Source organism: Sus scrofa, chromosome 14 (assembly GCF_054392235.1).
Source record: "Sus scrofa isolate SSC_HxYL_T2T_F1_AM1 chromosome 14, Sscrofa_HxYL_maternal_Yorkshire_Landrace_v2.0, whole genome shotgun sequence".
In the NCBI taxonomy this organism is placed as follows: Eukaryota; Metazoa; Chordata; class Mammalia; order Artiodactyla; family Suidae; genus Sus; species Sus scrofa.
The window spans coordinates 17060666-17083169 of NC_139396.1; positions in this window are offsets into that span (position 1 = coordinate 17060666).

Here is a 22504-nt window from a genome sequence, read left to right on the forward strand (position 1 = left end):
TTAGGAGGATTAAGAGGTTTAACTTCTAGTTACAATATAAATGAGTGATGAGGATGAAATGTACAGCATGTGCAATATAGTCAGTAATATTGTAATTTGTATGGTGTCATATTGTAACTAGACTCATCATAGTAATCATCTTGTAATGTATAGAAATATTGAATCACTATGTTGTATACCTGGAACTAAAATAATATTGTAGGTTGATTATGCTTCAGTTTAAAAAAAAATGAATTCTTTGAAATGACCAATAGCATTGATAAGCCTCTAGCCAGGCTGACTAAGAAAAAAAGAGAAAATACAAATTACTCAGATCCAAAATGAAAGAGGGACATTAATATAGATCCCATGGATTTTAAAAGGATAATTAAAGAATGCTATGAACAAACCTATGTCCACACATCTATTAATCTGGATTAAATGGAGTAATTCCTTGAAAGATACATCTGCCAAAACTCTTCCAAGAAGAAAAAGACTGAATAGGCCTTTATCTATTAAAGAAATTGAATCAATAATTAATAACCTTTCAAAACAGAAAACAGCAAGCCCACATAGGTTCACTGGTAAATTCAAACATTTAAGGAAGAAATTATGCCAATTCTATACAATCTCTTCAAGAAGACAGAAGCAGAGGGGACATCTCCTAACTCATTATCCAAGGCCAACATTACCTTAAAACCAAAAGCAGATTGTCTTAAAGGAAAACTATGGACAAATATCTCTCATGAACACAAATGCAGAAATCTTCAACAAAATATTAGCAAATCAAAACTGAAAATGTATGAAGAGAATTTTACATGATAACCATGTGTGATTTATGCCAAGTCTGCAAGGTCAGTTTATCATTTGGAAATTCATTTAATGTAATCCTTCACATTAACATGCTAAAGAAAAAAATATAGGAGTTCCCATTTGGCTCGGGTTAAGAATGCAACATAGTGTCTGTGAGAATGTGAGTTCAACCCCTGGTTTTGCTCAATAGGTTAAGGATCTAGCATTGCTGTGGCTGTAGCTGTGGCATAGGCCCTCAGCTGCAGCTTAATTCAACCCCTAGCCTGGGAACTTCTATATGCCACAGGTGTGGCCTTAAAAGAAAAAAAAAGAAAAATTGCATGATCATATCAACGGATACAGAAAAGTATCTGATAAAATCCAACACTCTTTTTTTTAAAGTTGATAAACATAATAAAATTAGTTTAATATTGTATATGCAGGTCATATTCTACTATTTGGCACCTAATATTATGAAGCAGGGTTTTGTGCCACATCATACAGTAATGTTTGGAAACATAATATTTAAAAACTGGGCAATTTCCTGCTTAATGTATCAACTATATTTTTGAACATTTGTTTCTTTTTTTTTCTATGATAAATAACTCCGCATGGAAATTCTCATACATCCTTATATCTTTGATTAACTCTCCAAATACCTCTTAGCAAACTAGAAATAGAGGGAATTTCACAACTTGATAAAGAACATCTACACAAAATCAACAGCTAACTCATACTTAATGGTCAGTTGCCTGAAGCTTTTCTACTCAGAGCAGGAATAAGGCAGATGTCCTCTCTCTCCACTCCTTTTCAAAATTATACCAGAAGTTCTAGATAATTCAGTAATATCAAAAAGGAAATAAAAGCTATATAGGATGGACAAGAAGAAGTAAAACTGTCTGTTCATTGATGACATGATTGTCTATATAGAAAATACAAAAGAATTAACAAAAAAAGTTCTGGGACTAATAAGTTCTTATAGCAAGATCACAGGATACAAGTTTAATGTGCTAAAACTAACACTTTCTTTGTAGTAGCAATAAACAAGTAGAATTTGAAATTTAAAACACATTGCCATTTACATTAGCCTCAAGAAATCAAATACTTAGGTATAAATCTAACAAAATTCATTCAAGATCGATACAAGAAAAACTATAAAACTCTGATGAAAAAAATAAAGAACTAGGTAAATGTAGAGATATTTCATGTCCATGCATGGGAAACTCAATATTGGCAAGATGTTGGCCCTTTGAAACTTGATTTATAGATTCAATGCAGTCTCTTCGAAAATCCTGGCCTTATTTTGTGGATATTAACTAAGTGATTCTAAAGTTTATCCAGAATGGAAAAAGACCCAGAATAGCCAGTATTGAAGGAGGAGAGTAAAGTTGGAGGACTGACACTGCCTGACTTCAAGACTTATGATGAAGCTATAGTAATCAAGACCATGTGGTACTGGTGAAAGAACGGTCAAACAGATCATTGAAACAGAATAAAGAACCCAGAGAGAGACTCATATAAGTATAGTGAACTGATCTTGAGGCAACACAATGGAGAAAAGATGGTCTCTTCAACAAATAGTGCTAGAACAACTAGATAGCCATATATATCCTCGTATTTAAAAACATAAGAATCTAGAGGTAGAACTTACACTTTTTTTAAAAAAAATGATTGATTTATAATGTTCTGTCAATTTCTGCTGTACAGCAAAGTAACCTAGTCTCACACACACACACACACACACACACACACACACACACACACACACATATATATATACCTTCTTTTTCTCACATTATCCTCCATCATGTTCCATCACAAGTGATTAGATATATAGTTCTCTGTGCTATACAGCAGGATCTCCTTGCTTATCCATTCCAAATGCAAGAGTTTTCATCTACTAACCTGAGATTCCCAGTTCATCCCAGTCCCTCCCCAGCCCCACTACATACACTCTTCTGTCCTACATGTCCATGATCTTTTCTGTTCTGTAGATAGATAATTGGTGCCATATTTTAGACTCCACATGTAAGTTATATCATATGGGGTCTTTCTCTTTCTGACTTACTTCACTCAGTAGAAGAGTCTCTAGGTACATACATGTTGTTGCAAATGGCATTATTTGGTCCTTTTTATGGCTGAGTAGTATTCCATTGTATATATGCACCACATCTTCCTAAACACCTATTCAGATGGGCAATTAGATTGTTTCCATGTCTTGGCTATTGTAAATAGTGCTGCCATGAGCATACAGGTGCATGTATCTTTTTCAATGAATTTTTTTTTTGTCTGGATATATGCTCAGGAGTAGGTCATATGGTAGTTCCATATTTAGTTTTCTGAGATATTACCTTATTGTTTTTTATACTGGTTTTACCAATTTACATTCTCATCAACAGTGTAGGAGGGTTCCCTTTTCTCCACATCCTCTCCAGCAGTTATTTGTGGACTTGTTAATGATGGCCACTCTAACTGGAAGGAGGTGGTATCTCATTGTAGTTTTGATTTGCATTTCTCTAATAATTAGTGATGCTGAGCATTTTTTCTTGTGCCTGCTGGCCATCTATATGCCTTCTTTGGAGAAATGTCTTTTTAGGCCTTCTTCCCATTTTTCAATTGGGTTGTTTGTTTTTTTGCTATTGAATTGTATGAGTTGTTTGTATATTTTAGAGATTAAACCTTTGTCAGTTGAGTCTGTTGCAAAAATTTTCTCCCATTCTGTAGGTTGTCTTTTTTTTTAAATGATTTCCTTTGCTGTGCAGAAGCTTTTGAGTTTAATTAGGGCCCACTGGGTGTCATACAGTTTTTGTAGTGTATTATATTCTTCTTCTTTTTACAATCCTTTAAAAATTTGTAAAAACATTTTTTTAAATTTGTTTAGCTTATGGCCTCTACAGAAACAGTTGATGAGCAGGATTTGGCCTGTGAGTTATAGTATCCTGATCCCTGGACAAAAAAATTCAAAATTAATTGATATAAAAAAGAAAATTGAAATCAATCAAAAAACTCCAAATCCATTCATCATAAAAACTCTAGTAGGAGTTCCCTCTGGCACAATGGGATTGGCAGCATCTCTGCAGTGCCAGGATGCAGGTTTGATCCTTGTCTGGCACAGTGGGTTAAAGAAGCTGGCATTGCCACAGCTCTGGTGTAGGTCGCAACTTTGGCTCAGATCTGATCCCTGGCCCGGGAATTCCATAAGCTGCAGGGTGCTACCCCCCAAAAAACCCCTCTAGTATATTAGGAATAGAAAGGAACTTCCTTAATAAATGGTACCTACAAAAAAATCTATAATTAACATCAGGATTAGCATGAAAGGTTTCATATTTTACCCCAGGATCAAGAACAAAGCAAAGATATACATTTTTTTAACATCATAAGCTGACTAGCCAGTACAATAAAGCAAGGGGAGAAAAAACCATATAGACTGGAATGGATGACATGATCATTAAAGTAGAAATCTCTAGAGTCTATTTTTAAAGGCTACTAGAGTTAACAAGTGAATTTAGCATAGTTGCCTAATAAAAGGTCAACATATGGAGTTCCTGGTGTGGCACAACAGGGATCAGCAGCATCTTGGGAGAACTGGGTTGAGGTTCCATCTCCCGTTTGGCACAGTGGGTGAAGGATCTGGAATTGCTGCTGCTGTGACTTAGGTCACAACTCTGGCTTGGATCTGATCCCTGGCCCAGGAACTTCATATGCTGCAGGGTGGCCAGAAATGAAAAAGAAAAAGAAAAGGTCAACATACAAAAATTAAAATGCAATTTATACAATAGTAATGTATAAATCTATTTTTAAAATACCTTTTATTTAAAAAAAGGAAATACTTTGATATAAACCTGAAAATGTGTGCAGGAGCTATATGCTTAAAAATAAAAAAAAGCTAATGAAGAAGATCAAAAGACATCTAAAAATCGAAATAAATGGAGAGATATATTATGATCATGGATTGAAAAATTAAATATGGTTAAGATGCTAATTTTAAAAAAAGTGATCTATAGATTTAACACAACTCCAGTCAAAATCCCAGGATCACTCATTGTATATATTGACAACTTAATTTTAAATTCTATATAGAAAGTGAGAGGAACTTGAACAGCCAAAATAATTTTGAAAAGAAGAAAATCTGATTTTAAGACTTACTATAAAATCACAGTTATCAAGACAGTATGGTAATAGTAAGAGGTTAACCACACACAAACACATAGATCAAAGGAACAGGACAGATTATAGGTGTGAATCCACACAAATGTAAGCTTTTTCATTGAGGTACATTTACATAACATGAAATTCATCATTTTAACTCTCTCTTTTTTCTTTTTTTAAGTCATTTTAGGGCCTCACCTGTGGAATATGGAGGTTCCCAAGTTAGGGGTCGAGTTATAGCTATGGCTGCCAGCCTGCACCACAACCATAGCAATTTAGGATTTGAGCCATGTCTACAACACCACAGCTCATGGCATTGCTGGATCCTTAACCCACTCAGCGAGGCCAGGGATCAAACCTGTGTCCTCATGGATTTAGTCAGATTCGTTTCCGCTGAGTCATGATGGGAATTCCTCATTATTTTAACCATTTTTAAGAGTATATAGTTCAATGCTATCTTTGGTATTAAGGTCTGTAGTAATTTCCTCACTTTTGTTTCTTATTTTAATCGGAGTCTTTTCTCAAAGATTTGCCGATTTTGTTGCTCTTTGAAAATATCTTAGGTTCATTTATTTTCCCTCTTGTTTCTCTGTTCTTTATCTCCACTCTAATCTACATTATTACCTTCCTTCTGCTAGTTTTGAGTTTTTCCAAGTGCTTTAAGGTGCCAATTTAAGTGGCTAATTGGAGACATTTTTTAATGTAGGAACATAGGCATTTAAAGCTACAAATTTCCTTCTGAGCATATTTCACTGCATCACAAAAATTTTGGTACAGCATGTTTATGTTTCTTTCATTTGTGTCTTCTAATTTGTCTTGTGATCTTTCCTTTAGCCCACTGGTTGTTTAAGAGCATGTTACTCTGTGCATATTTGTGAATTTTCCAGTTTTCCTTCTGTTGGTGCTGGGGGTAATTTCATAGGAATTTCTTTACTAGTTTGAGCAGGGGAAGAAATTCATGAGTAGACCAGAAGAAGCAGAATTCTTGTAGAATGGATTCTGGCAATCTCTACCCAGGACTACTGTTATTTTATCAACATGTGATAAAATAAGGTTATATTTTACTGAAATGACTCTCTCCAGCATTGACAGCAACAACTACAGGGAAACTTAAGTTTTAATCCTACGATGGGTGGAGGAAAAAACGTCAAGCAGAGACCTGCCTTCTCCCACAAGAATAAGAGATCATAATAAAGGCGTTCATTCCTTCTACTCCAGCAGCAAGATTTAAACCCTGCATTTGGAAACAGAGCATGGAAACAGATACTCCTGTTGGCGCAAAGTTACACAATTTTTTTTGAATGGCTGCATCAAAGGCATATGGAAGCTCCAAGGCCAGGGACTGAATTCCAGCCACAGCTGCAACCCCATGCCTTGCAGCAAGCCAGATCCTTTAACCCACTGCACCAGGCCAGGAATTGAACTGGTGCCTCTGCTTCGATTAGTTAGATTCTAAACCCACCTTGTCACAGCAGGAACTCCTACATACTTTCTTTTCGTTTTTTCATGTTTCATTTCTTTTTTGGCTGTCCTGAAGGCAAATGGAGTTTCTGGGCCAGGGATCAGATCCAAGCCACAGTTGTGACCTGTGCTGCTGGTATGGCAACATTGGATCTTTAACCCACTGTGCCGGGCCAGGGATCAAACCTTTGTCCTGGCCCTGCAGAGATGCCACCAATCCCATTGTGCTTTTTAAATGCCAACTTTTCTACATTTCACACCAGTAAAGCTGCACTTAAATTGATGTTACTTATAATGGTCATGAGATGAGTGATGTAGTCCACAGTTTATTACTGCATCTCCAATTCCTAGAAATGTCACTTCATTGAAATGCCCAGTAAACGACTGACTTGTATTACTTTAACGATTCTCCTATTAATACTCTTAGAATTGATTTCCAGTTTGGAAGTATTACTACAGTGAGAAGTGAATTACTATAATATCCTCTTTTTTATGTTTTTATTTTCTTTTGCTAACATGTTCTCAACTTTAGAAATTCTTCTCTGAATGGTTTCACAGATGCGAACTTCAGGACAGAGGTGGAGGAGTAAGAGTCTACTGCTGCAGAAGAAACAGAAGGACAGACTCCTTTTTTTGGCCCTTTTGTCTCTTAGGGCGACACACACCGCATATGGAGGTTCCCAGGCTAGGGGTCCAACTGGAACTGTAGCCACCGGCCTATGCCAGAGCCACAGCAATGCAGGATCTGAGATGTGTCTGCAACCTACACCACTCTCATTGCAATGCTGGATCCTTTAGCCCACTGAGTGAGGCGAGGGATCGAACCCACATCCTCATGGATGCTAGTCGAGTTCACTAACTACTGAGCCATGACAGGAACTCCAGGACAGGTTCCTTTTGAGGTAACATGATACCATGAATAAATTAGTACATTTGTCACCTTTTAAAATTACAATGGCTAGCCTCATGGGGAAATTGGAAGAGATGAATTTCTACTTGCTAAAATATCTTGGCCTCCTTCAATTTAGTTTCCTGAATGAGGTGGTGAGTCAGATGAGCTCTGAAGTCCATTTGAGCTCAAGGTTTTTATTCTTCTTGACCTGATAGTGCCAGGGAAGGTGGCAGCATTTCAGGGCTGATGCAGGTGCACTGGGTTTATGGAAGCCAAGATGATAAGCCTCACATGAGCTCCATGGGATGAGGTTCTGCTCTCAGGACATGCTGGCAGTCACCCCCACTTAGGACATAACCTGAATTTTAATGACTGAAGACATAGGTACCCTGTGGATATTTTCATAAATGCCAAAGTTCACACATTGTGGCTGATTGACTATAATGGCTAATAAACTTCAACAGAGTTTTTGCAAGGAACTGTGTCTTATGATGAACACCATACTAGATGCTGATTGTCTGTTATTATTAATGCTATCTTCCTGAAATGTATTATGTATATTTATTTAGTCATGAACTATTAATAATTCATGGGATATCATATATGTTTGTAATCTTTGTGATATTCTTTCCTCCCAGAACAAAAAGTTAACTCTGTGTCAAAGAAGCCTTGCTTTGATAAGATTTCTGTGGAAATAGTCAATATCGATGTTCCTCCAGCAGATGTATTTTCACCAACTTATCTTCTATTATGAAAAATTTCTTCTATTATGAAAAATATTTTATATTGATATACAAGTGTGTGCACCCATGGGTTTCAACTTTCAGCAGTGACCTAAGTTTGTGTTGATTCTCTTGTGTTATGTCAAAGAACTCCAAGCCATTATTAGTATTTTACTTCATTTTAAAGTAAAAGTGGGAGCTCCTCTTGTGCCTCTGTGTGTTAAGAACCCAACATAGTGTCCATGAGTCCCTGGCCTCACTCAGTGGGTTAAGGATCCAGCATTACCTCAAGCTGTGGCATAGGTCACAGGTGTGGCTCTGATGTGGCATTGCTGTAGCTGTGGTGTAGGCTGGCTGCTGCAGCTCTGATTCGACCCCTAGCCTGGAAACTTCCATATGCCACAGGTTGGGTCCTAAAAAGAAAAAAAAGTAATAATAAATAAATTAAAAAATAAAAATAAAATGATGGTGTTTGTTGTGAGGCGTCAGGCTGTTTTAGGGATGATGACATTCTACCAAACGATCTTTGCACATTAACAGCTTAAAAAATTGCTCATAGATATATTTCTTCAAGTCAATCTTTAAGAAATCAGATGTCCCCATAAACACAGAGCTTTGACATTCTAGTATATAATATAATATATTTAATTCTACTTTCATACTTGAAATAATCACGAGGGTTGGTAGATGGTACATTTCTGAAACCCTGACATTAATTTAAGGAACTCAGCTGAAAAGATAAGGTTTCAGAAAATTGCAAGTGATGTAATTTTAACAGTTCATGGGACTCTGATACAGATCACCAGTTTGCATTCTCCTCCAATAGAAAAACTCACCACATTTCATCTTCCTCATGACTACAGGTGTTGAACAGTAATCATGTTAGGGAAATGTGTATTCAAGTCTTTCACCAATTTTTTAAATAAGAGTTGCTTTTTGTTATTGAATTATGCAAGTTGTTTCTACATTCTCTATATCAAACACTTACCAGGGATGTGGTTTGCAAAAATTTTCTTCTATTCTGTAGGTTATCTTTTTACTTTCTTGATTATGCCATTTGCTGCACAAAAGTTTTTAATTTTGATGAAGATCCGTCTTTTTGTCTAAATAATATTAAGAGCTGATTTCTCATCAGAAACCATGGAGGCTGTAGTGTTGCAAGAAAATGGCATGTTAATGGATGGTCATGTCTTGGGTCTTGGGTAAATTTCTGGGAGAGGCTTCCAAGAGAGGGCTCGTGGCTTTGTGCAGGAAAGAAAAGAGCAAGCCATAGTAAAGAGGAAGTGAACTTATTTAGAAAGATACATATTCCATAGACAGAATGAGGACTTTCTCAGAAAGGGAGAGCTGGCTTGACATGTGGGGTTGTTAGTTTTTATGGTCTGGATAATTTTATGGGCTAACAAGTGGGAGGATTATTCCAACTATTTTGGGGAAGGGGTAGGCATTTCCAGGAATTGGGCCACTGCCCAGTTTTTTGGCCTCTAATGGTCAGCCTTGGAACTGCCATGGCACCTGTAAGTATGTCATTCAGCATGCTAATGTGTTACAATGAGCATATAATGAGTTTCAAGATCTACTGGAAGTTGAATCTTCTACCATCTTTGGCCTAATAGGCTCTCACCACTTTTTGTCAATGTTCTAACCACTGTTCTTCTCAATGGCTGTCATTCTTTTAATGGTCATGCCTTCCCCTCCCCTCCTGTTTCAGTAGGAGGATATATTCAAAGTTCTGAGAGAAAAATAAAAGTCAAATGAAGTATTCTATATCCAATAAAACTATCCTTCAAAGACAAAGGGGAAATGAACTTATTTTGAGCTAAACAAAAACAAATAATTCATTCGTTATAGACCTGCCTTACTAAAGGGGTGACATCAGTAAAAAAATGTCAGATTAGATAGTTCCAGGAGCCTATCCCTCCATAGAAACACTGAAAAAAATAAAGCAAAAAATGTAAGAGTCACCATAGTCAGAATTGTTGAAAACGGAGGTTTACAGCAACAAAGAGAAAAATGAATCAAAAAAAGCCAACTTTAAAATGGTAGGAATGCATTGCAACATTGTTACTTGTCCTTGACCTGCACCATTCCCCACCCTTGGTAGCAGTCTTGAAGAAAGCAGCCTTCAACCCTTGTCCCTGGCTAAAGGGAGTAGAGAAGACCTTATTTACGGTGACTCATGTTTGTCTGTTTGACCTGTCTTAGGTATCACCTGAAAGATTGATAGAAGGTGCTTGTCTGTTTAACATAATTTGGAATTTGCTCAGGCCAGAAAATTGCCTACACAGGTAGCATTCCTCAAAAAATTGTACAACAAATGAACAAACTGCTGTAGCTTAGGGCAAAAGATATGGTTGAGAGATAATAATAAACCTGCCAAAAGCTTAGGGAAAATTTCTCTGAGAAATTAGGGCATTCAAATGGACTTGTGTATGGTGGTACATTTATGTGTATAGAAGTGTGTATAACCTAGGCATGACACATGCTCAGAGAAGACCTGAGAAGTGTCTGAGCCTTCCTTTCTGGCTGATCTCTAAGGTCAGCACAAACAGGAAGTGAAGGTGAAGGCAGAGTTGTAACTTGCCTGGCTAGGCAATAAAGGAGTGCCTAAACACAGAATCAATGTGAGAAAACCGGGAGAGATTTTTATTTTCCTTTTTTCATTTTTAGGCATTGGTGGACTTTTAGCTTCCTAAGAACTTTTCAAAGCCCCTGTGAATATTTTATCCCCCAGTTTTTTCTTTTATATTATTTGGCTGGTCTATTGTCTGTCCCCACTAGTATTCCCTGCCTCAGGCAGCTGTGAATTTAAACAATTGCCTGTAATTTTTGAGACAAGTGCTCTCAAAGAAGCCTTTTGACAGTGGTTGAACTCTCGCTAAGGTCAAATACATAGCCTTAAAGTAGGGGTTCCAAGGAATCATCAGTCAGATCAAATAATGGTAATTCTCTGGTAATGGAGCTTAGGAAAAACTCTAACCCTCGTTCTGTCCCCTCCTGGAGCTGGCAGCCTGCTAGTTTTCACTGTGGTTGGGAGCTGTTAGTTTTCAAAGCTACCATGGATCTGGAGAGTGGAGGATGGGGCTGGTGCCAGTTAAAACACATCAAAACAAACTTATAAGCTTTTGCACAGCAGAGGAAACCATCAACAAAATGAAAAGGCAACCTAATGAATGGGAGAATATTTGCAAATCACATCAGAAAAGGGATTAATATTCCAAATACATAAATAATTCATGCAACACTATGAAGTAATGTGAAACAAGAAAAAAACAAACTAGGCGTTCCCATTGTGCTCAGTGGTTAAAGAACCTGACTAGTACCCATGAGGATGTGGGTTCAATCCCTGGCCTGGATCAGTGGGTTAAGGATGTGGCATTGCCATGACCTGTGGTGTAGGTCACAGAGGAGGCTCAGATCTGGCGTAGCTGTGGCTGTGGTGTAGGCCGGCAATTTACAGCACTGATTCAACTCTTAGGCTGGGAACCTCCATATGCCATGGGTGTGGCCCTAAAAAGCCAATAAAGAAAAACAAACAAACAAACAAAACCAAAGAAACAAAAAACCCTCTGATTTTAAAATGGGCAGAGGACCTGAATAGACAGTTTTCCAAAGAATTCATACAACTGGTCAACAGAGGAAAAAGTGCTCAACATGATTAATCATCAGGGAAATGCAAATAAAAACCACAAAGGGATAGCACCTCACACCTGTTAGAATGACTGTTATCAAGAAGACAAGAAATAAAAAATGTTGGTGAGGATGTGGAGTAAAAGGAAAACTTGTACACTGCTGATTGGAATGTAAATTGGTACAGACCCCATGGGAAAAAAAGTAGAGTTCCTTGAACAATTAAAAATAGCACTACCATATGAACAAGCACACCAGAAAATGGGCAGAAGGTCTAAACAGACAATTCTCCAAAGAAGACATACGGATGGCCAACAACACACATGAAAAGATGTTCAACATCACTAATTCTTTGAGAAATGCAAGTCAAAACTACTAAGAGGTACCACCTCACACCAGCCAGAATGGCCATCATCAAAAAGTCTACAAACAATACATGCTGGAGAGGGTGTGGAGAGAAGGAACCCTATTAGATTGTTGGTGGGAATGTAAATTGGTGCAACCACTATGGAAAACATTATGGAGATTCCTCAAAAAACTAAAAATAGAACTACCATTTGATCCAGCAATCCCACTCCTGGGCATCTATCCAGAGAAAACCATGACTCAGAAAGATACATGTGGAGTTCCCTTCATAGCTCAGCAGAAATGAATCTGACTAGCATCCATGAGGATGCAGGTTCAATCCCTGGCCTTGCTCAGTGGCTTAAGGATCCAGTGTTGCCATGAGCTGTGGTGTAGGTTGCAGACGTGGCTTGAACCTGGCATTGCTGTGGCTGTGGTGTAGGCCAGCGGCTTTAGCTCTGATTGGACCCCTAGCCTGATAACCACCATATGCCTCTGGTGTGGTCCTAAAAAACACACACACAAAAGACATATGTACTCCAATGTTCATTGCAGCACACTATATACAAAAGCTAAGACATGGAAGTAACCAAAATGTCCATCGACAGAGGAGTGGATAAAGATGTGCTACATAAATACGATGGACTATTACTCAGCCATAAAAAGGAATACAATAATGGCATTTTCAGCAACATGGATGGACCTAGAAATTATCATGCTAACTGAAGTTAGTCAGACAGTGGGATACCAATATCATATGCTATTACTTCTATGTGGAATCTATAAAAAGCATACAGTGAACTTCTTAGCAGAACAGATACTGACTCACCGACTTTGAAAAACTTATGGCTTCTAAAGGAGACAGGTTGGGGGAGGGGAGGGATGGGCTGGGGTTTGGGATGGAAATGCTGTAAAATTGGGTTGTGATGATCATTGTACAACTATAAATATTATAAAATTCTTTCAGTTACAATAACCAAAAAAAGCTACCATATGATCCAGCAATCCCATTTCAGGGTGTTTATCTGAAGGAAGTGAAACCACTATCTGAAAGAGATAGCTGCACCCCTGTGTTCACTGCAGCATTATTCACAGTAGCCAAGACATGAAAACAACCAAAGTTACACACACACACACACACATGTACACACATTAAGTGTGTGTTTGTGTTTTGGGGACTGCACCAGGCTAGGTGTCAAATCAGAGCTGTAGTCACTGGCCTACACCATAGCCACAGCAGTGCCAGATTCCAACCACGTCTGTGACCTACAACCTAGGAGATATATATTTGGTTAATATATATATATATATATATATATATATAACATGATATATATATATCATGTATGTGTATATATATCTATATGTAGAATGTTATGTGTGTGTGTGTGTGTGTGTGTGTGTGTGTGTGTGTGTGTGTGTAATGGTATATTATTTGGCCAAAAAATAGAAGGAAATTCTGCCATTTGCAACAACATAGATGGACCTCAAGGGCATTATGGTAAGTGAGGCAAATCAGATAAAGACAAATACTATATAATCTCACTTATATGTGGAGTGAAAAACAAACAGGAAAAGAAACCCAAAGCAACCCCCCCAAAAAAAACCCTCATAGATGACAGAAGACAGATTGGTGGTTGCCTGAGGTGGACGGTGGAGGAAGTGGGTGAACACGTCAAAAAGTACAAACTGGAAAGTTATAAAAATGCATAAGTCCTAGGAACGTAATTTACATCCTGTTGACTTAACAATATTCTATTGTATAATTGAAAGTGGTAAAAAGGGTAGGTCTTAGAAGTTCTCATCATAAGAAAAAAATTGGGAGTTTCCGTCATGGCTCAGTGGGTTAAGAACCCGACATAGTGTCCGTGAGGATGCGGGTTCAATCTCTGGCTTTGCTCAGTGGGTTGAGGATCTGGCATTGCCACAATCTGTGGCATAGGTTGCAGATGCAGCTCAGGTCTGGTATTGCTGTGGCTGTGGCGTAGGCTGTCAACTATAGCTCTGATTCAACTCCTAGCCTGGGAACTTCCATATGCCACAGGTGCAGCTCTAAAAAAGAAAAGAGAAAAAAAATATAGCTATGTGTGGTGATGGATGTTAACTAAACTTACCGTGGTTATCATTTTGCAATATATGCCTATATCAAAATGAATACACTATTATATGTAAACTGTATCTCAATGTTTTAAAGACCTTCATAGCCCACCTTAAAGAATATAGAAACAACAATGAAAATTCAGGTAGCAAAGTTAACCTGGGAGGAAATTTACTGGTGGCCTCCAGCATGTCCCAAGAGGGAATATACAGCTGCCCACCAAACCAAATGTGTATATAGCCTTAGCCACAGCAATACATACATATCTAAGCAGATCTAACTGTATGCTGCATCCTCATGAATATTAGTCGGGTTCAATTCCACTGTGCCACAATGGGAATGCCTATAATTTTTTTTCCTTTTAACTTCATTATGAGCAAACACACATATAATTTTTTCCAGACCTCTTTAGTCAGGAGCAGAATAGCTGAACGATGTAGAATATTCCTAACAGCAGGAAAGCACATTTTTCCCCCCTACCAGGAAAATTTTATTATCTTTCTTTTTATTTATTTATTTGTTTGTTTGTTTATTTATTTTTTAGGGCTGCACCCATGGCATATGGAGGTTCCCAGGCTAGGGGTTGACTCAGAGCTGCAGCTGCCAATCTATATCACAGCCACAGCAACATGGGATCTGAGCTGCATCTGTGACATATACCACAGCTGACAGCAATGCCAGATCCTTTAATCCACTGAGCGAGGTCAGGGATCCAACCCACATACTCATGGATACTAGTCAGGTTTGTTACCACTGATTCACAATGGGAACTCCTAACTTTCCTTTTTAAATTGAGGTATAATTGACCTATAACCTTATATTATTTTCAGATTAAAATATGATTCTACATTTGTATATATTGTGAAATGATAACCACAATAAGTCTAGTTAATATCCATCCCCATACATAGCTACAATATTTTTAAGGACTTCTTTTTCTTTTTAGGGCCACACCCCCAGCATATGGAGGTTCCCAGGCTAGGGGTCTAATTGGAGCTACAGCTGCTGGCTTATTCCACAGACACAGGACAGCCAGATCTGAACCACATCTGTGAGCTCATGGCAATGCTGGATCCTTAACCCACTGAGTGAGGCTAGGGATCAAACCTGCAACTTCATGGATCCTGGTTGGATTCGTTTCCACAGCACCATGACAGGAACTCTAATAAGGGCAAGATCTACTCTCTTATCAATTTTCAAATATGCAATACAGTATTAGTAACTGTAGTCACTAGGCTTATTACATACTCATCACTTATTTAATAACTTGAAGTTTATACTGTTTGATACATTTTACAAATTTCTCCACCCCAGCCCCTTGCCTCTGCCAACCACCAATATGTTCTCGGTATCTATGAACTCAGTTTGTGTGTGTATGTGTTGTTTTGTCTTGTTTTTAGACTCCACATATAAGTGACATTACATGGTATTTGTATTTCACAATTAGCATAATGCCTTTAAGATTAGACATATATATATACATGTATCACATTTTCTTCATCCATTGTTGATGGACACTTGTTTCCATGTTCTGGCAATTGTGAATAATGCTGCAATGAACATGGGGGTGCAGATGTCTCTTTGAAGCAATGACTTCATTTATTTCAGGTAAATATCCTGAAGTGGGATTGCTGGATCTTATGGTAGTTCTATTTTTAGTTCTTTGAGGAACCTATGTACTGTTTTCTATAGTGGTCTTATGAATTTACATTCCTACCAACAGTGCACACGTGTTCCCTTTCTCCACATCATCACCAACATTTGTTACTTATTTCTTTAATTAAAAATTTTTAATTGGAGTACAATTGTCCTACAACACTCTGTTAGTTCCAGGTGCATAATGTCGTGATTCAATATTTCTATACATTAGAAATGATTACCATGATAAACTAGCTACCATCTGTCACCATACAAAGATAATACAATATAGTAACAATATTTCCCATGCTGTATATTTCAACACCATGACTCACGTATTTCGTAACTGAAAGTGGGTACATCTTAGTTTCATTCACCTATTGCACTCATCCCCTCCACACTCCCCTCTGGTAACCACCTATTTGGACTCTGTATCTATAACTCTGTTTATGTCTGTTCATTTATTTTTCAGGTAGTGTAACTGCACAGTATGTCTTCCTCTGTCTGGCTTATTTCACTTAACATAATACTCTCCAGGTCCATCTATGTTGTCACAAATGTAAAGATTTCCTTTTTGTGGCTAATATTCCATTGTTTATATATATCACATCTTCTCTATCCAGTCATCTGTTGATGGACACTTTGGTTGTATCTATATTTTGGCTATGGTAAATAATGCTGCAGGGAACACAAGGGTACACATCTCTTTCCGAATTAGTGTTTTTTTTTTTTTTCTTCTGATAAATACCCTGAAGTGGGTTTGCTGGATTATTGTGATAGTTCTATATTTAGTTTTTAAAGGAAACTCCATACTGTTTTCTATAGTTGTTTTACTGATGTACATTCCCACCAAGTGCACAGAGGTTCCCCTTTTTACACATTCTTGCCATTCTAATAGGTATAAGTTGACCTCTTGTGTGCATTTTCTATTCCCCTACTAATTAATTACTGGTGTTGAGAACTGTTCATGTATCTATTGATTATTGGCATTGGAAAACTGTCTATTCAGGGCTTCCATCCATCTTTTAAATCAGATGACTTATTTTTTGCTATTGAGTAGTATGAGTTCCATTTATTTTGAATATTAACTCATCAGATAGATGGTTTGCAAATATTTTCTCCCATTATGTAGGCTGCCTTTTCATCTTGTCAGTCGTTCCTTTGGCTGTGCAAAAGCTGTTGAGTCCGATATAGTCCCATTTATTTATTTTTAGTTTTGTTGCCTTTGCTTTTGGTGTGCCAAGACCAATGGCAAGGAGCTTACCACCTATATTGTGGTTTCAGGTCTTACTTCAAGTCTTTAATACATTTTGAGTTAAATTTATGTATGGTGTAAGATAGGAGTCTAGTTTCACTTTTTTTGCACAAGGCCATCTGGTCACCCAACACCATTTATTGAAGAGACTGTATGTTTTTAGCTCATTTATCATAAATTAATTGACTACATATGGGTGCGTTTAGCTATTTTGTTCCACTGGTATAAGTATGTGTTTTTATGCCAGTACCATATTGATTTGGTTACTAAAGTTTTGTGATAAATTTTGAATTTATGTGAAAAGTGTCATTGGAATTTTGAGATGAGTGGTGTTGAATCTATAAATGGCTTTGGGTGGTATAGAAAAACTTAACAATTTTATTCTTTCTAACCATGAATATGGGATATATTTCCATTTTTTGTGTCATTTTCAATTTCTTTCATCAATGACATATAATTTTCATTACATAGAAATTTCACCCCCTTGGTTAAATTTATTCCAAAGTATTTCACTGTTTTTGATGTTGTTGCAAAGAGGACTATATTCTTTGTATCTTTTTCAGATATTTGCTTTGTTTGCATATAGAAAAAAAGCTAAGTTCTGTATATTGATTTTTGTATCCTGCAACTACATGTTGATTAGTTTTAACAAGTTTACTTGTTGGAGACCTTAGGATTTTCTATCTACAAGGTCATATCATGTGCAAACAGAGACAATCTTAACTTCCTTTCTAATGCAGATGTTTTTATTTCTTTTTTTATGCTTAATTGCTTTGGCGAGGATTTCTAGTACTATGTTAAATAGGAATGATAGGAGTGAGCATCCTTGTCCTGTTTCCAATCTTAGAGGAAGAACTGTAAACTTTCACCATTGAGGATGTTAGCTGAGGGCTTTTCATATACTGTCTTTATTACTTCTATACTCAGTTTGTGGAGAGTTTGTTTGGTCTTTTTAGGGCCACATCTGTGGCATATGAAAGTTCCCAGGCTAGGGGTCAAACTGGAGCTGTGGCTGCCAGCATACACCAGAGCCACAGCAATGCAGGATCCGAGCTGCATCTGTGACCTACACCACAGCTCATGGCAACACCAGAGACTTAGCCTACTGAGCAAGGCCAGGGATTGAACTGGCATCCTCATGGATACTACTCAGGTTCATTACCACTGAGCCACAATAGGAACTCTGAAAAATAATATTTTTTAAAAAGAACAAACTACATCCAAAGTTAGCAGAGGGAAGGTACTAACAAAAATCAGAGCAGAATTAGGTAAAGTAGAGACCAGAACAACAATAGAAAAAAATTCAACAGCATATTAAAAGGAACATACACTGGGAGTTCCCATCATGGCTCAGTGGAAACAAATCCAACTAGAAGCCATGAGGTTGCAAGTTTGATCCCTGGCCTCGCTCATTGGTTTAAGGATCCATCATTGTCATGAGCTGTGGTGTAGGTCACAGACATGGCTTGGGTCTGGCATTGCTGTGGCTGTGGCTGTCAGCTCTAGCTCTGATTAGCCTGGGTATCTCCATATGTCATGGGTGTGGCCATAAAAAGCAAAAAAAAAAAAAAAAGGATCATACACCATGATCACACGGGATTTACCCCTGGGATGCAAGGTGGTTCACTATATGCAAATAAATAGATACAATACACCACACTAATAGAATGAAAGCTAAAAGTCCAATAATCATTGCACTAAGTGGGGGAAAAGCAACATCCTTTAACTGTAGGTACTATACTTTCATGACCACTACTCTCTCATGGCCATACACACACACATGAATATTCCTAATCTTTAAATATATACAGACCCCCAAACACTATTCATCATCCTTGCATTTCCAGAATACAACATTACCACTACAATCCCCAAATATTTCCAAACATGAAAATCCCAGCATCCTGGGAAACCACTGTGAACGTTTCCAACAACCCCAAACCCCATGAATTCATACATGCACTGACGGACATACACATAAACCAGTACATACACCTGGACACAAGGACAATTCTCCAACGTATCATATATGAATACACATAAAACCCCTTGAAAGTCCCAAAGGACACATCTCAAACCTCCACACCCCTAAATATTCACATAGAACCATACCACATACCTCCAGTACAAATACAATTCTGCCACTCTTCTGCATACACATAACTCCATTACTACATTAATGCAAAAAAATTTGCAGGTACAAAAATAACCTCCTAATGAAAAATGCAAATAGATACCATAGAAAATATTCATCCAATCTGCTATGCTCCTTGAATACACACAGAAACTCAACAAACATGTTCTCACCACAAGCCCCAAATATACCCACAATTACCCAGCACACTACATATATGGAAACATACCACCATGTACCCTCAAATGCACATAAAGCTTCACGTTGCCTATATATACATAATCCCACATTCCTAAATAATTACAATGAAATAACTCGAGTCATCTTCCAAAATACAAATTCATAATAACCTCACACCACACAACCCACACAATCCATTCATCTGCACATATACAGCATATCACCAGTCCCATAAAATAGTCATAGACCTACCCTCACACACCCCAAACCACAAAATTCCTGAAAAACCACCATAAGAAACACATGCACTAATACACAATTCCCAGAGTTCCCATTGTGGCACAGTGATGAAAAGATGTTCAACATCACTCATCACTAGAGAAATGCAAATCAAAACCTCTATGAGGTATCACCTTACACCAGCCAGAATGGCCATCATCAAAAAGTCTACAAACAATAAGTGCTGGAGAGGGTGTGGAGAAAAAGGAACCCTAGTACACTGTTGGTGGGATTGTAAATTGGTGCAACCACTGTGGAAAACAGGTTGGAGATTCCTCAGAAAATTAAAAATAGAATTACCATTTGGTCTAGCAATCCCACTCCTGGGCATCTATCTAGAGAAAACCATGACTCTCAAAGACACATGTACACCAATGTTCATCGCAGCACTCTTTCCAATAGCCAAGACACGGAAACAACCTAAATGTCCATCGATAGAGGAGTGGATCAAGAAGAAGTGGTACATATACACAATGGAACATAACTCAGCCGTTAAAAGGAACTAAATACCATGGCCATCTGTATGTCTTCTTTGGAGAACTGTCTGTTTAGATCTTCTGCCCATTTTTTGATGGGGTTGTTTGTTTGTTTGTTTGTTTGTTTGTTTTGGTATGGAGCTGCAGAAAGTGTTTATACATTTTGGAGATGAAGCCCTTGTCAATCGAGTCACTTCCCAAGATTTTCTCCCATTGTGTGGGTTGTCTTTAAGTTTTGTTTAGGGTTTCCTTCGCTGTGTAGAAAATTCTAAATTTCATTTAGTCCCATTTGTTTCTTTTGGCTTTTACTGTCATTGCTCTAAGAGGTGGATCTGAGAAGATGTTGCTCTTGTTTATGTCAGAGAGTCTTTGGCCTAGTTTTATGGTGTCTGGTCTTCTATCTAGGTCTTGAATCCATTGGGAGTTTATTTTTGTGTATGGTGTTAGGGAGTGTTCTAATTTCATTCTTTTCCATGTGGCTGTCCAGTTTTCCCAGCACCACTTATTGAACAGGCTGTCTTTTCTCCATTGGGTATTCTTGCCTCCTTTGTCATTGATTAGTTGGCTGTAGGTGCATGGGTTGAATTCTGGGCTTTGTATCCTTGTTCCACTGATCTATTTCTGTCTTTGTGCCAGTACCATATGGTTTTGATGATTGTTGCTTTGTAGTAGAGTCTGAAGTCCGGGAGCCTGATTCCTCCAGCTCCATTTTTCTTTTTCAGTATATCTTTGGCTATTCTGGGTCTTTTGTGCTTCCAAACAAACTTTAAAATATTTTGTTTGAGTTCTGTGAAAAATGTCCTTGGTAATTTGATAGGGATTGCATTGAATCTGTAGATTGTTTTGGGTAGTATAGTCATTTTGATAATTTTTTTTTTTGTCTTTTGTTGTTGTTGCTATTTCGTGGGCCGCTCCCATGGCATATGGAGGTTCCCAGGCTAGGGGTTGAATTGGAGCTGTAGCCACTGGCCTACACCAGAGCCACAGTAATGTGGGATCTGAGCCGCGTCTGCAACCTACAGCACAGCTCACGGCAACGCCGGATCGTTAACCCACTGAGCAAGGCCAGGGAGCAAACCTGCAACCTCATAGTTCCTAGTTGGATTCATTAACCACTGAGCTATGTCGGGAATGCCCTCATTTTGATAATATTGACTCTTCCAATCCAAGAACATGGTACGACTTTCCATCTATTTGTGTCATCTTTGATTTCTTTCATCAGTGTCTTATAGTTTTCAGAGGACAGGACTTTTGTCTCTTTAGGTAGGTTTACTCCTAGGTATTTTATTCTTTTGGCTGTGATGGTAAATGGGATTGTTTCCCTAATTTCTCTTTCTACTCTTTCATTGTTAGTGTATAGCAATGCCGTTGATTTCTGTGTATCAATTTTGTATGCTGCGACTTTGTCAAATTCATGGATGAGCTCCAACAGTTTTCTGGTAGAGTCTTTAGGATTCTCTAGGCGTAGTATCATGTCACCTGCAAATAGCGATAGTTTTACTTCTTCCTTTCCAATTTGGATTCCTTTTATTTTTATTTTTTTCCCTGATTGCTGTGGCTAGGACTTCCAAAACTATGTTGTTTGGCCTGGGGCTTCTCAGCACTGATGTGTGGGGCCAGATTTTCTCAAAATGCCCACTTGCAGAGAAAGGCAGCTGCTGATGAACATTCCTGAGAGCTTTGCTTCCAATGTCCTTCCCCCACAATGAACCACATTCAACCCTGTTTTCCCAGGAGGTCCTCCAAGAACTGCAGTCATGTTTGACCCAGATTACTATAGAGACTTTGCTTTGCCCTGGGACCCAGTGCATGAGAAAGTCTGGGTGTGCCTTTTAAGAATGAGGTCTCCATTTCCCCCAGTCCCATGGAGCTCCTGTGCACAAGCCCCCTGGCCTTCAATGCCAGATGCTCCAGGGGCTCTTTCTCCCAGTGCCAGATCCCCAGGCATGGGAGTTTGATGTGGGGCTCAGAACTCTCACTCTTGTAGGTGAGTCTCTGTGAACCAGTTACTTTCCTGTCTGTGGATCTTCCCACCGGGAGGTATGGGGTTGCATATATCCTGTAATCAACCCACCACCTCTTGATGTGTCCTCCTCTTTGTCTTCTGGAATAGGATATCTTTTTGAAAGTTTCTGGTGCATTTTGTTGAAAATTGCTCAGCATTTGGTTGTAAATTTGTTGTTTTTTAGGAGAGAAATTTGATCTCCAGTCCTTCTATTCAGCCATCTTATTTCTGTCTCCTACCCAGTTGATTCTTCCCTAATGCATTTCTTGATTGTTATTGAACTTTTGCTTCACTTGCCAATCTATGCTAGGATATCTGTTTTTGTTTTTGTTTTTTGGTGGCATGGCCAGTCCAAAGCATGTCTATGGCCAGAGAATGAACAGCCTGTCACAACTGTAACCAAAGCTACAGTAGTGACAACCATGGACCCTTAACAAGCTGAGCCAGGAGGAAACTCCAATTCTGTCAT